Source organism: Lycium ferocissimum, chromosome 3 (genome assembly GCF_029784015.1).
Source record: "Lycium ferocissimum isolate CSIRO_LF1 chromosome 3, AGI_CSIRO_Lferr_CH_V1, whole genome shotgun sequence".
Taxonomy (NCBI): Eukaryota; Viridiplantae; Streptophyta; class Magnoliopsida; order Solanales; family Solanaceae; genus Lycium; species Lycium ferocissimum.
In genome coordinates, this window is record NC_081344.1 from 22,460,124 (window position 1) to 22,476,288 (window position 16,165).

Below are 16,165 nucleotides of genomic sequence, written 5' to 3' on the forward strand. Positions count from 1 at the left end.
ACCCGTCTCCTGTTGAAATTGAGTCATCTCCTCGAAGCTCACATTTCACCACGAAATCGACTCCTCCCATAGGAGGCTTTGTTTTGAACAAGTCCCCAAGGAAGGGAACGCAGGATAATCATGTCATAGAGCATGTACGGATTAAGAGGAAGAAGGGGGATGGAGATGATGGTGAGGGTGGTGGGGTTCGCCTTAGGCCTAAGGTTGTTCTAAAGGCTCCCACGTGACCTAGGGATGGAGATTGTGTATTTGTAAATAAAATGTACATTTTATGTTAATATTATATATTTTTTGGTATTATTTTCTTAATGATAATTAGTTATCTTAGTTTTTATTGTCGTTTAATAATAACTCGTGCGACGTCATAAATTAATCAAAACCCTATAAAACAAAACACTTAAACTTAAAATAACAAGTTTCCAAACAAACAAAACTTACTTCGATGCACTTTACAACTCCTAAAACGACGATCCAAACATATAGGTATACTTGATGCGTTGAGCCTACATTATTGTTCGCAGAAAAAGATATCAGTTTCTATATAAAATATTGATATTCCGGCGTTTTTAAACATGACTAATCTTTGGTCAAAGTACGGAAAAAACGTGAATTTTAAAACTTTTGGTCAATGAATAAAGGGCTGGAATTTTTATTAAAGAGGTATTGCGCACTAAATAGTGCGCAAAAGGTATTTTGATAAAAAAAAAATATTGAAGTATTTTGGTACCTTTTATCACTTTTTCGGTTATTTAAGTTCATGGACTCATAAAAACAGGTAATGTATCTTCCAATGGAAATATGTTGCACATGATCGATTACCTTTCTTTCTGACTTTTCCAATGAGTTTGTGGATATAAGTTAAGTACACGTGATGATTCCACCAAATGCAAATCATGAAGTAGATTATGAAAATCAGATATAACAACAGGTGTAATAAATCTTGAAATAAATTACTATCTCTCTCAATTTACGTGTCACTTACCACTTCTAAAGAGTCAATTTAACTAATTTTTGAAGTTAAATTGGATTAGATCAATTCAATATTGTAAAATTAAAATTTAGATATTAAAAAACCATATGAAAAGTAGTAGTATAAGTTGTAATTTTTTTTACGTCAATAAGATGAAAAAATATATTTTAAAATAAGGCAAAGGTGCAAAAATATCCCTCAACTTTGCGATTTAGAGCAGATGTACCTCTCGTTAAAAAAGTGGTGCATATATACCCCTCCGTTACACGAATAGTGCAAAATATGCCCTTTTGCTTATGATTTAAAAAAAAATATATATTTAGCTTAATTTTAATAAAAAAAAATGCATTTGGCTTTAAACAAATGAGTCTACCCATTTTTTGGTAGACTTCTTATTTTAAAGTCACGTGGTAATTTTTTTTCTAGTGAGTCGGGTTTGGTTCGTTTATGAAATATCCCTGTGGCTTTAAAAAAACTAAGTCTACCCATTTTTTTAAAAACTAGACCAAACCCACCAGAAAAAATTTTTTAAATGAACTAAAAAATAAGAGTTTCATTTTTTTCAAAGCCATGTGACATTTTTTAGAAAAAAATTACCACGTAACTGTTAAGAAATAAGTCTACTAAATTTAAAAAAAAAACGTGGCTTTAATTTTTTTCTAAAAAAAAATAAGAGTTTCATTTTTTCAAAGCCATGTGACATTTTTTAAATTAAAAAATAAGAATATTTTTTTTTAGAATTTTTTTTTTTTTAACATTGTTAACGAAAAGGGTATATCTGCACCATTTGTGTAACGATAGCGGTAAATTTGCGCCATTTGTGTAACAGCAGAGATATATATGCATCGCTTTTTTAACGAGGGGTATATATGCTCTAAATCGCAAAGTGGAGGGATATATTTGCACCTTTTCCTTTTAAAATATTACTCAATGTTTACGTAAGTCCGAATCTTGAAAAGGAAAAAGCGCCACATAAATTGGGAAACACGGAGTAAGTTTAAACTCCCTCCGTAAAAATTGTCTTACTTTCCTTATTAATTTGTCCTAAAAAGATTGATACATTTACATATTTAGAAATAATTTAACTTTATGAAATGATTTACAACTACACAACAGGGACAACTCAAGAATATTAGGGGCCTAAAGCCAAACCTTTTTAAGAGGCCTCAAACTTTTAAAATGAATCATATTAATAGCCTAAATCTTGTTCTATAGTTGACTAATTTGAACTCTGATACAATCTGAAAGCAATATACTAGTATGAGGTAAAAATATATTTAAAAATTCAAATTTAAAGAAAAAGACAATAAAAAGCTAGAACAATAGAACCTAATTCTAGAAATTGATAACTTGATTTTTTCATACACTAAGTCCACGAGGACTTTTTGTTTGATGCAATGCTTGAAAATTTGAGAAACAATTTAAAAAATGCAGTTTTATTCAACATTTTTTATCCCTTATTTTTTAGAAAATAGATAGATGAATATGAGAAGAAAAAGATAATATTATTAAAATGTAAATTAACCATTAGTCACCATCTGTCACATTAGGTACGTAATTTTCTTTATTTACAAAACCAAAATCGTATACTCTTTTACCATAAATTTTCAAAAAGAGAAATTTCGTAGAAGATCTATTACTCCCTCTGTTACCAATTTATGTAATGTATTTTTATTTTTAATCTATCCCAAAAAAAAAAAATATGCTTTTCTATTTTTAAAATAGTTTAACTTTAAACTCTCCATTTTATACTTAAAAATAGTCACACAAATATTTATGGCTTGTCTTAGATCACAATTTTTTTTAGCAAAATTTTCTTTCTTAAATTAAAATGTCAGTATCATGCATCTCATACAAAATAAGATGGAGGGGATATTAATTGAAAATTGGGGCCCTAAAAATTTGGGGGCCTCAAGCCATTGCTTGGCCCTTGAGCCGGCAACTGTGAAATATATAAGGTTTGTTTTTGAGCATGCGCGTTTAAAGTGTTTCTTTATTTATTTAAATTAAATATCCCAAATGTTAAGGCAATCTTTTTGAGTCGGAGGAAGTAACTTATTTGCCTATGCATATCAATGAAGATAGTCAAGTCACAAATGGACCCCAAATTAGTTCTTCAAGTGAAACTCATGTCATGTTCACGAGTCTTTTTCTTAAAGCAAGTGAAAAGCATCAATGGTCAAGAAACCAAAAGCTCAAAAACAATTAGTGCTAAATCACAATCACATAATCAAATTTGGATTCAAGAATCATAAGCTGATCCAATCAGTAGTAACTGATGAATGGTAACATAAGCTGGAACATATTAAACAATTTTGTCTTGACAAAACATCTCAACTAGGGAATACCAAGTACCAGAAACCCCAAAAAACACCCCTAAGGCTATTAAACCCAAATCGAAAAATGCCTTTTCGATCCATATCTCCTTTGAATACCTGATAATGAAATAATGCTGGCAAAACGAACCCTAGAACACAACAAGTACTGCTACCAACCAATGACATGAAATCGGCGAAATTTGGAACCAACAAAGCCACCATAGTCACTCCCAAAACAAGTATCCATCTCATCCACACACTGTAATTTCCATCAGAAAATCTCCTTTCAAATACCTCAAATGCTGGATTCAACATCAAGGGAAATGTAAAGAACAAATTAATGCAAAGCCCCAATTTTACAATTGTGCTTAATAGTCCTTTCCCCATATTGGATGTGACTATATCCTTTGTACTTGAACCAAATGCAAAATACCCCATGACACCAAATGTTCCATACATCAAAGCAATCCAGAACATTGACAAGGCCAATATTTTCCATACTTTGACTTGTCCTTCATTTCTGACTCTAAGGTATAGCCATTCCAACCCCTTCAAATGAATAAAGGCCACACCCAAACCATAAAAGAATGTTGATAGTGTCCCGAATGCCTCTATATCCGATGGCCATTGGTTCGTAAAAGTCTGCACATCCTCAACCATAACGACACCCATTGCACCGATCTGTGCAACGTCAGCGAATATACTCAATGGGGCTAAAAGTGTCAATGAGGGAATAGCAGTCAATCCCAATTGAAAAGGCAAACAACCCCATATGTACAAACTCTTGGCAGAGGAAAAAAGAGGAATATCAAAACCTTTTGACAAACTTATAAGATGAGATAAAGTATTGCCAATGAAAATGAGATATCCAATGCAGAATCCAGATTGAGATAGAACAATCATAACATCAACAGCAAATCTACCTATCGGACCACAAACAACGAAACCAAGATCACCAAACGACGAAATCTTGGAATCACCAATTAGAGAAAGATCAAGTCTTTTCTTGTATCAATGAAGCATCATGCCATGGTACGTTAAAGCTGCAACAGAGAAAAGCTGACAACGCCAGTGATCCAACCAGTTCTCATAAATGTATAAGGAGACCAAGTACGCCAGCACCAACAATAGCAATGAAGAAGTTTGGCAAATGTCTTTGGAAGACAAGATTTTGATGAGTTTTCAGAAGAGGGTTTCTTCTTCTTTAGGCAAAGAGGTCTTGTTGATGATTCGCCAATGGCAACTTCCCCATTGGCCATAATGGCAGAGATGGAATGACGGTTGCGACCAGACCAGAGTGTCTAGGGAAGAGAAGGGGATGTGAATGTTGTGATCAAAGGGATGAATTCTAATGGATGTAGGAAACCATTTTATTTTTGTTTTGTTTGATTCCTTTACCTATCACATGAGATCTACTCTATTATGACACCTGTAGTTATCAAAATCTTGACAACACCTTTGCGTTTAAGGTAAGTTCAGCGGCTGTTATGAAGCAATGTGTCCAGTTGTTTATCGGATATATAACTTCTCCTACTTCTAAGGGGAATTCTGTGGCAAAGATGCATTTTGTTAACTAATTCTATTTATTATGTATTATGTATGTATTTGTTATGGTTAGAAAGATATTTATCATATTGGAGTACTAATTATTGATATTCCATTTATTAATGGATAGATATGGTTAGAAAGATGTTTATGCCTATTAATTGTGAATGTGAATGTCACGACCCAATCCCGTAGGCCGTGACTAGCGCCCGAGCCGGGCACCCAAACACACTCATTAACCAGAATCGGCATACAAAAGGCTTATACATATACAAAGATCAGACGTCGTCTCCAAATTGTCGTATATAAACATATGTATACATATCACATATGAGCCGGCAAGGCTATCACAATAACCACAATATCTCAAGAAAACATATATATACACGCGTAAGCCGACGGGGCGCTGCGCGGATGGGACCGCCCAAAATATAAATCACACGGACATAGCCGAACAGTAACTATTCACAACCCACACATGTGTCCATGTCCCACACTTAGTCACACGACCACATGGCCTTTTTTTTTTTCATGAATTGGCAACTTTCCATAATTCACTTTTAGCCCCAAATTTTTCTTAATATTGCCAATAAATTCGTAAGCAACTTATGCCTTAAAACAAATAAAAGTCTCTACCTCGTATCCGGAATAGTCTTGCCCTTAACTTATCATAGTGAGCTCGGATTGTCCCAATGTACAAAATACGGGATATAACATCCCTTCCTCGCTTTAGAGACATTCGTCCTCGAATGTTAAACTAGTCTTACGGGTCTTATAAGGATCTCGGGGGGTTTCCTTTATTAGTATAACATGCAGTCTCATTTAACAATCATATTTCTTCTTCATCTCCTCTTCAGCTTCTCAAGTCGTCTCCTTCATGTTATTATTTCGCCACAGTACCTTAACAAAAGCCACGTCTTTAGTACGCAACCTTCTTACCTTACGAACAATGCAATAAGGTCCAATATATCTCGGGTTAAACTTCTCCTTCTCGTCGAATCTCATTACACCTTTCATGGGTGGTATCCTCAAGCATACCCACTCGCCAATTTGGAATTCTAAGTGTCGATGCGATTGTACGCATATGACTTACGCGACTACGAGCTACTTTTAATAACCGTTCCGAATGAGTTTCACTTTATCAGTGCTTGTTGGATCATATCGGGCCAATTAACTTAGTTTCTTCAACATCGAACAGTCAATCGGTGACTGCATTTCTGCCATACGAGCCTCATACGGCGCCATACGGATCTGGAATGGTTGCTATTATTATAAGCAAACTCAACAAGTGGCAAGTGATCATCCCGGCTACCTCTGAAATCAATAACACAGGCCCATAGCATATCTTCCAGCATCTGAATAGTACGCTCGGCCTGTCCGTCGGTGAGGGTGAAATCTTTTACTAAGACTCACTGTGTCCCCAATCCTTCTGAAATGATCTCCAAAAGTTAGGCTTAGTAAGCTTGGGCACCTCTGTCGGAGATAATAGATAGGGAACTCCGTGAAAGTCTTACTATCTCCTTAATATATAACTTTGGCATAGTCCTCGGTGAATAAGTAGTCTTTGGAAGGAAATGGGCTGATTTTGTCGGCTTATCAGCGATAACCCATATGGAGTCATACTTCCGTGGAGCACGGGGGTAAGCTTTGTAATGAAGTCCGTATTAATTATTTCCCACTTCAGTCGGAATCTCCGTCTCTGTAACAATCCGCCGAGCACGATGCTCGATCTTAAACTGCGGCAATTCGACGCGAGCAACAAATTCGGCTATGTCCTCTTCCCCATCCCACCGGTACAAGCATACGAGGTCATGATACATTTTTGTTGATCCGGATGAACAAAATAACGGGCATATGTGCCCTCTCCCATAACTTTGTCGCCGCGGCCACACGCCTCGGGTACACATAATCTGCCTCTATGTAATAATACTCCATCAGGGGTAATCTCGAATGGAGTTTTCTCCTTTTCAAGGGCTGTATCTCTATGCGACCCCGAACGGGGTCCTCATGCGAAGCGTTGCTTTTACCTCTGTGATAATAGAGGATTCGAATTCCTCGGACGAAACCCCGTATCTCGAGAATCGGCCGGACGGACTCCAGATTAGCTGGCGATGAATCTCACGAACCATTTCTTTCTTTTCGATGGCACGATCCCGTCAAGCTACCCATAAATTTCGGGAGTGCATCGCTACAACATTGGCTTTCCGGGATGATACAAAATATCGACATCATAGTCTTTAGGCTCTAGCCACCTTCTCTGCGCAAATTCGGCTCTTTGCGCTTAAAGATATCTTGGAGGCTTTTGTGATCCGTATAAATATCAACATGAACGCCATATAGATAGTGTCTCCGTATCTTCAAAGCATGAATTACGGCCCCTAGCTCCGGATCATGAGTAGGATAATTTCTTTCGTGCTTTTAAATTGCCACCGGGAGGCATAGGCTATAACTGTCATGCTGCATTAATACACCCTAATCCAACACCGGAAGCATCCATGATAAATGACATAACCATCGGTCCCTCGGGGAAGAGTCGGAGCGGTTTGTAGTTAACTTCTCTTTCGACACGGAGCTCCGTTCACGAACATCGATCAACGGAACTTAGGCCCCGCTTTTACGAGTTAGCCTCGTTAAAGGCGGAAATCGAAGCAAACTTCTCCCTGAGGAATCTCTTGTAATATCCTGTAGTCCCGGAAAACTACGTGCCTCTATGGGGCGTCGTAGGCCTAGACAATTCTTTACGGCCTCAATCTTTTGTGTATCCACCGAATGCCATCGGCTCAATAATATGCCCCACGAGAATGCTACTGAAGTCAACGAATTCACATTTAGAGAATTTAGCATACAATTTCTAGTCTTTGGGAGCACCCCAGTACCGCCCTCGGATGATCGTATCTCTTCGATCGTGAATAAGCGAGGGATATCATCAATAAATACAATCACGAACATATCTAGGAACGGCATGAATACTCGGTTCGTCAAATCCATAAACAACTTCTTGGAGCATTGGTCGACCCAAAAGACATCGCTCTAAACTCATAATGTCCATATCGGGCCACCGAATGCGGTCTTTGGAATATACGCTCTCGTACACTTTGGTGTTAGCACGATCGCGGTCTATCTTCGAAAAACACTTAGCACCACAGGCGGGTCAAACAAATCATCAATCCGGGGAGGGGATATTTATTCTTTATGGTTACCTTGTTCGGTTTGCCTATAATCGATACACGTCCACGGCGACCCATCCTTAACTTTCGCGAACAATATCGGCGCTCCCCGAGGTGATGTCTTGCGGGCCTAATGAAGCCCTTCTCCTAACAAATCCCTCGGTACTCCTTCAATTCTTTCAGTGCTGCGGTGCCATTACAGCAAGGAGGAATAGATATAGGCGAGTGTACGCGATACATCTATAGTGAACTCTATCTCCCGCTCGGGAGGAAGACACGGAAGCTCGTACGGAAATTCATTAACCATGGGGGACGGCGGAAGGGTCGGTGCCTCGCTCAAGTCATGTACACGAACCCGGATGATAAATATAACCCTTTCTAACCATCTTCCTTGCCTTGAGGTATGAAATAAACTTACCCCTCGGCGATGCTGTATTTCCCGTCCACTCTATAACTGGTTCCCTTGGAAATTGGAATCGAACTACCTTCTTCTGACAATCAACGTTAGCATAACAAGAAGCTAGCCAATTCATACCCATAATAACATCGAATTCAGTCATGTGCAGCTCTATCAAATCTGCTTTAGTGCAACGGCCACATATAATTACCGAACAATCTCTATATACCTGCCTGGCTATAACAGAATCTCCTACCGGTGGAGCTACCTCAAACGGTTCTAATGTGATTACAGGTATATTATTGATCTTCTCTCGAGATGTATATGCATTGATAGACCCAGGCTCTACTTTATCGTATATTTCCCCCCTTGTTGCTAGTAGAATTGGGATAATAGGCCGTGACTAGCGCATTTTGGGCACGAGCACACTCGTTAACCGAATCGGCATACAAACGCCCCCATACATATACAAAGATCGGACGTCGTCTCCAAATTGTCGTATATAAACATATGTATACATATCGAGATGAGCCGGCAAGGCTATCAATAGCCACAATATCTCGAAAACATATATACGCGGCCGACGGGGGGCTGCGCGCGGATGGGACGCTTTGAAAATATAAATCACAGGGACATAGCCGAACAGTAACCATTCACAACCCACACATGTGTCCATGTCCCACACTTAGTCACACAGCCACATGGCCTCTTTTTTTTCATGAATTGGCAACTTTCCATAATTCACTTTTAGCCCCAAATTTTCCTTAATATTCCATGCCAATAAATTCATAAGCAACTTATGCCTTAAAACAAATAAAAGTCTCTACCTCGTATCCCGGAATAGTCTTGTCCTTAACTTATCATGATTAGCTTGGATTTGTACAAAATACGGGATATAACAGTGAATGTGAATGCATATTACAGTTTATGAAATTAATTTAGACCCCCAATTTTTCTTTAGAAATCAAACTTTAAATTATAAATTGAATATTTGTTTATAAATTTTGTTACAAAAATCTACCGTTATTTTTTTTATGATTTTATTTTAATATAACGCGCATTAACTATGTATTTAAGTTACACTTTTCGGTAAAAATTCACGAGAGAGTTAGAAAGAGAAATTAAGCGTCATACTAGGATTTGAACTTGTACCCTAGAATGATTTTTAGCCCCTTTTACCATTATACAACAATTTCTCTTACCAATAAGGGTTGTGGTGAGATGGATATGATCCCTCCATGCTAAATTAGAAGTCTCGTGTTCGAGCCCTTGATATGAAAAAAAAAAATTCGATGTTAAGAAGAGCGTTTCCTCCTTAAATGGGCCTTACGCGGATCCTGATTAGTCGGGGCCCTATATGAGTACCGGACATCGGGTGGGTAAACTTTAAAAAAAAAAAAAAACATTTTCCCTTAGGTCAAGGTGGAATCAACAATTTATATATTGTTAGGATTTTCTTGAATAGGTGTGAATGGGAAAAGAATAGTTGTGACTTTCTGATAAGGCACAATGACACCTGTTAATACTATCCTTTGTTGGCTATAATACTTAGTCATTCCATCAGATTTTACTTACGAAAATTCTGATTGTCTTCTTCTTTCTTCTTGCACAATAAAAATTCTAGTGTGATTTACAGCCTTCGAGTGGTTCGCCGTTCACCGGGGTTTGAGGTACCGCTACGCTGGTGAGTTAATTCATTCTATCCTGGGAGGATATATTCCATAACCTCGGGTACTTGAGGGGAATAATTTCCTTAAGGAAACACTGTGAATTCAGTGGGCTCGAATTTATTTTCCTTTCTTTTCAGATTCCGCGTTAGATTGTTTCCTCTCTTTTCAGATTCTGTTTTAGATTATTTTTTGAATACAGATTGACAACAGTCTTAAGGAAATTAGTAAGTTTATATATTTTTTATCTGTTAATCTACTAGAATCTTACTCTTTTGACAAAGAAGAAAGTAATTTTTTCTGAAATAAAAGTACTCTTTTTTGAGTTATAAAAGTATTCCTTGATTAAAAGTATTTTTCCAGTGATTTCTACCCCGGTTTTGGCGACTAAACCTTGATAACATTGGAGAAGAAAGTTACTCATTTCAGGAAGAAGAAAGTTATTCCTTTCAGAAGAGGAAAAAGTACTATTTTTAGAGGAAAAAAAAAACTTTTCATAGATTAAAAAAAAAGTACTATTTTCAGAAGATAAAACAATACTCTTTTTGGAGACTAAAACCTTTGTGGTTTTCTCTTTGTCCTGTTTGGAGATTAAAATCTGCGTGATTTTCTACTCCAAGTTACTATTCGGTTTAAAGAAGATAAAAACTTTACCGATTTAGTAACTTTTAATTGGCTTGAAGATATAAAATCTTCGCTGGTTGTTTATTCGGTTTGAAGATATAAAAACTTCATCGTTTTATTAAATTTGCTTGTGTATTCGGTTTGAAGATATAAAAACTTCATCGTTTTTATTAGAAGCTATATCGTGTTGTCTGCAATGACAAGACAACGAATCATATTAGATGAGAGGATTTCTTAGTGGCCAGATTCGCATGATTTATCTATATCTTGAGAAATCTTTTCTTGATTGATGATTTTGGAATAAATATGATCGTTGAAAAGGGATCATGGATAACAAAGTTGTGAACAAAATTTTCACCCTTTTCATTCCATTATTGTCATGGAATTAGTTTTTCTCAATCATTACAGTTTCAGGATGTATAATTCTTGTGAAAAAATGTGTCTTGGAAATTGACCGGGCTTGTCCTGTATGTTGCTAAGAATAATATAAGTGAAAAAAATCTTATGTGTGGCAACTAGAAAAGAAAATATAAGCAAGAATTAAACACATAGAGTGGGTACATGAGTAAAGGTTGAAGTCCTCATATTGTTCTACACCTCTACTAGTGTAAAATGGTTTCACTGTTACAAAAGACGTAGTTAAATCTGAATTCAACGTGCGTCAATTGAAAGTTAAACCAACGAGAGGCACTTGTCCATGCTTATTAAGAAAATCCAGGGATAAGGATAATACAATTCCATCTCAATAAGTAGATTGGAATAAACAAAAACAAAGCAGTTGCCAAGAAGGAAGGGCGAAATAAGGTTCTACTTCTTTACTTTGTTCATTCTTTAATTTTCTACTCTTTATGATTTATGAAATTCAAATTTTATAAATGTTAGGGTAGACATTTATTAGTTGATGATCTTAAAGTATATTTTACTTGCATGCCGTAAAATTAATTAGTTGGTATATGATATGGTAGCGTGCTCGAAGTGTGTGGAATATTATTTTCAAGGTAGTAAAACATGAATTAGGCTTACATTAATACTTGTAAGTATTTCTTGAGATCAAGAAAATAATATCTATATATTATTTTGGGTCAAAATAAATTTCTCTGGAAATCCTTTGTAAAACAAATTATTTTTGTTTTGGGTGTATGCTAAATTTTGAAATCTATCCAGAACTATTAGTTACGATGAAGAAAAGAAATCTTCTTTGATTCCTAGAAAGTCACCATCTTTGTAGTTATTGAAAATATCTATTGATAGAATATTTCATCACATGTGAAGAAAGGGATACGTGATGGAAAAAATGAAATATGTCTGACAAAATTGCTGCGGCAATTAAAAGCTAAATGGACAATAGACATTTTGTTCCATACTTATGTTAACGCTACCATCTCAATTAAGTATACTGATAGTGGGTAATATGTTTTTTATCTATTCCAAATGTGTCAGTGTGAAGGGTATTTTGACCATGTCGAATGAAAAATATATCATGCAATATTTAGTAAAATTTGGTGACTTTCTAACAAGTTTCTACCTTATTTTTATATGGGTAATATAAGAATTTTCTTGAATCTATTTGATAAAATAAAAAGGTTGAATTATAGTTGGCAGAACCATAAAAAAAAAAATGATGGCCTCATGCCCTAGTTGGCAGAATCATAAAAAGAAATGATGGCCTAAATGCTTTTAACAATTGATTTAATTGTTCCAACTTGACAAGTTGTTGTTTTGACCTTTGAAACTGGAAAACTCTGTCACGTCATTCTTGCATATCATCTTGCAAATGAAATCAATCACGAGATAAGACACTTCAAAGGAATTGTTCAAACCACAATCCACGTTTGGTAATAAGAAAATTGTTTTGTGTTGTACTTTGTCTCGTATAATTGCAGGATAACTGAAGTCGCTTGATGGAAAAAAAAATTGGGTGTTTTGTGATGCTTTCTGGAGGAAAAAAAAAATGTTTGGCACCAGTTAAGAAAGATTGCTTAGCATGAAGTTTGGTTAATGAGATTCTAACGTCAAAATGTTTGAGGGCATTTTTTTTATATGCATGTTGACTTAGAATCATTAATGTGCATTTTGATTTGATGCTATGGAGAGAAATTCTTCATATGCCCTTTAATTTTGAGTTGCCCAAGAATAGAGTACTTAGTTATTTGAAATGTGGGGGCTTCCTGACTTATGATAAAGTCAATATGAGACTGAGTGTTTAATTTAGAATAACAAGAAATATGAAAAATGATGGCATTCTTGTTTATTACGCCAAACGAACAAAATCTTTAGTGGATTTTTGATATGGTGGTCATTGAGATTAACTAGTACCAAATTGATAATTTGTTATATACTTGTTCAGAAAAGTTATGTTCTTTCATGAAAGGGTGTCACTAGAAATGTCGTGACTTTTCATGAAAATATGTGTCTACTGAAATACAATTATTTGTATTGACATGGATGTTGGTGAAAGGCTAGTCTATTGTTTGATAAATATGACATTCAATTAATCATTGATAAAATGAATGTCTTGTTAATAAGTTCTTGTTTTCCGTAGAACTCGTTTGGGGGGGGGGGGGGGGGACAATTTATTTCATATGAAAAATGGAAAGCCCAACTTGAATTACTTCAAAGTGTGGGGATGTTTGGCTAAAGTGCAAGTTCCTAAACCTAATAGGGTAAAAATTGGACCGAAAACTATTAATTGTGTTTTCTAGGATATGCCACCAATAGTAAAGGATATTGGTTTCTGGTTCACAAATCATAAAACTTTGATAGAATCAGAAGATGTTGACTTATTGACAATATTGTATTATGTCAACCCCACAATATATGTCCTTTGTGGTATTGACATGGTATGCCTTTGGTGGTATTGATATGCCAGTTAGTGAAATATTCACATAACTCGTCCCGTCTTGGTATAGGTTGTGTTCATTAATTTCGTGAACGGATGTCACTTGAAAGGTTGTGACTTTTCATGATAAAATGTATATGGTGTGAGACAACTCTTTGAAAAGACAAGACGGTTCATTGAATGTAGAAATTCATTGGTTTATAAATCGAAGAACCAATTGATGATAATGATAAAAATCGGTAATAGCTTGGATTTTCACATCGGTGAATATGCTATTAGTTGGATATTTGAAGAAGCAGACTTACAAGAAGTGGAATGGTTGAGATTTTTTTTTTTTTTTAAAGGTTGTGGCCACAACTGATGTCAACCATCCACGAGTATCATGATGTCACTTTAAGTGTAGTCGGCCATCTGCGTTATATATCCTATTTTATAAGTTTATTTTGCATTATAATAAATATCAGATTATTGAGGGCAATAATGATGCAAATTGAATCAAGGTCAATCAAATAAAATCCACAAGTGGATATGTTGTTACCATTGGTGGAGGAGTGGTGTCTTGGAAATTGTCCAAACAAACTTGGATCGCCCGCTCCATAATATAGACTAAGTTCATAACTTTAGACATGATCGGTGAAGAAGTTGAATAGCTCCGGATTTTTTTTGAAAGATATTCCACTCTGGCCCAAACTGTTGGTACCAATATGCATACATTGCAATAGCCAAGCAGCAATAGGAAGGGCGGGGAGCATTATGTATAATGGGAAATCTCGTCACATGCGACAGAGACACAATACTGTTCGAAAACTACTCTTTAGTGGAGTTATCACTATTGACTCTGTAAAGTCTAAAGATAACATCGCGGATCCGCTTACAAAAGGCTTAACTAGAGAGGTAGTTGAAAGATCATCGAAGGGAATGGATTTAAGGCTTAGGACAAGTCATCATGGCGGTAACTCTACCTAGCGGATCGGAGATCCCAGCAGTTAGGTTCAAAGAGATCAAACAAAGTTATGAATGACCGTTCGACATTGTCAAATAACTTACTCCATTCTCGTGATGAGGACAATGTTTAGGAACAAGGATACAACATTAAGGCTTTTTAACCAGTTAATAAAGCTTAAGTTGTTTAATGATTTCTAAGTTTGACAGGTATGACCAAATAGTGTATCTACGTGATGACACGTTTTAGGAATCACCTATGTGAGTGTGAAGTGTAAGCCGCTTCAAAGAGAATGATAGAAAAAGCCCATTCTCTATACACTTATGAAACCAGGCGGTGTTCATGGCTGAAACGAACACAACCGTGAGAACCATAGACGGTAAAGGGTTGATTGTGTGACATGTGGTTGTCTAGGTATACACCAAAGCTCGACGTTTCAAAGATATCAAATCTACCGATTGACCGAGTATATCCGACATATGTTCACTACAGAAAGTTCAAAGGGAAACCTACTTATCCAGATGCAATTAATCTTTACTTGTAAATCACACACTTGTACGTATATTCTTGATCATAAAGCCATTCCCCATTCATGTGGGGGATTGTTAGGATTTTCTTGAATAGGTGTGAATGGGAAAAGAATAGTTGTGACTTTCGATAAGGCACAATGACACTTTGTTAATACTATCCTTTGTTGGCTATAATACTTAGTCATTCCATCGCATTTTACTTACGAAAATTCGATTGTCTTCTTCTTTCTTCTTGCACAATAAAAATTCTAGTGTGATTTACAGCCTTCGAGTGGTGCGCCGTTCACCGGGGTTTGAGGTACCGCTACGCTAGTGAGTTAATTCGTTCTATCCTGGGAGGATATATTCCATAACCTCGGGTACTTAAAGGGAGTAATTTCCTTAAGGAAACACTGTGAATTCAGTGGGCTCGAATTTATTTTCCTTTCTTTTCAGATTCCGCGTTAGATTGTTTCCTCTCTTTTCAGATTTTGTTCTAGATTATTTTTTGAATACAGATTGACAACATATATTACTAAAAATTCATTTTTCCACTAATTGCACAATCCAATCTTTCAGCAAGGGGATTCAATTGAACCTTCTTGCCTCCTTCAATCTCTGCCTTGCACGTTACTCTTACACTCTATTGTGCAAATGAGGACTTTTGAATTTTGATTGTCACTGCTGAAATATTTTTTAAAGCTATAACTTAAAATCCATTTTGTCATGCTGTAAAATTGGTGAATTGGTGAGACGGACTGGCACCCAGATACCTTAACTTTGATTGAGCGAGCTATCACTATACACATCAACAGTACTACCCATATACGCATATGAATTAAGAGCTTTAAAACATATGAAAGATGTAACATTCGCATCATCATAGATAAAAGAAAATATACAAATGAAAGAGTCATTTATTTAGCCATATAAGTCCCATTACAAAAGTACATAAACCGACCCACTGCGTTTATGAGCCTCTATAACTTAATGTTTCTTCTCTTTCATTCGTTTTATTGAAACTTCAATGTTTGTAACAGTCGAATTCAACTCCATCAATTTCCTTCAAGACATTTTTTGCACTTTCCTAACAACCTTATCTCTATCTTATGTAACTTCTGTGATTTATAATCCTTCAGAAGATCTACAATTATGGTTACCTAATGATTCAGGTTGGGACATCATA

At 36.0% G+C, this 16,165-nt stretch overlaps 2 pseudogenes; one reads left to right on the forward strand and one right to left on the reverse strand.

The window, feature by feature from the left end:
- Window positions 1–3,275: 3,275 nt before the first annotated feature.
- LOC132051036 (amino acid transporter AVT3B-like) lies at window positions 3,276–4,848 on the reverse strand (annotated as a pseudogene).
- A 9,432-nt stretch (window positions 4,849–14,280) lies between these two features.
- LOC132048777 (DEAD-box ATP-dependent RNA helicase 45-like) overlaps window positions 14,281–16,165 on the forward strand; it is a 3,775-nt pseudogene continuing 1,890 nt past the window's right edge.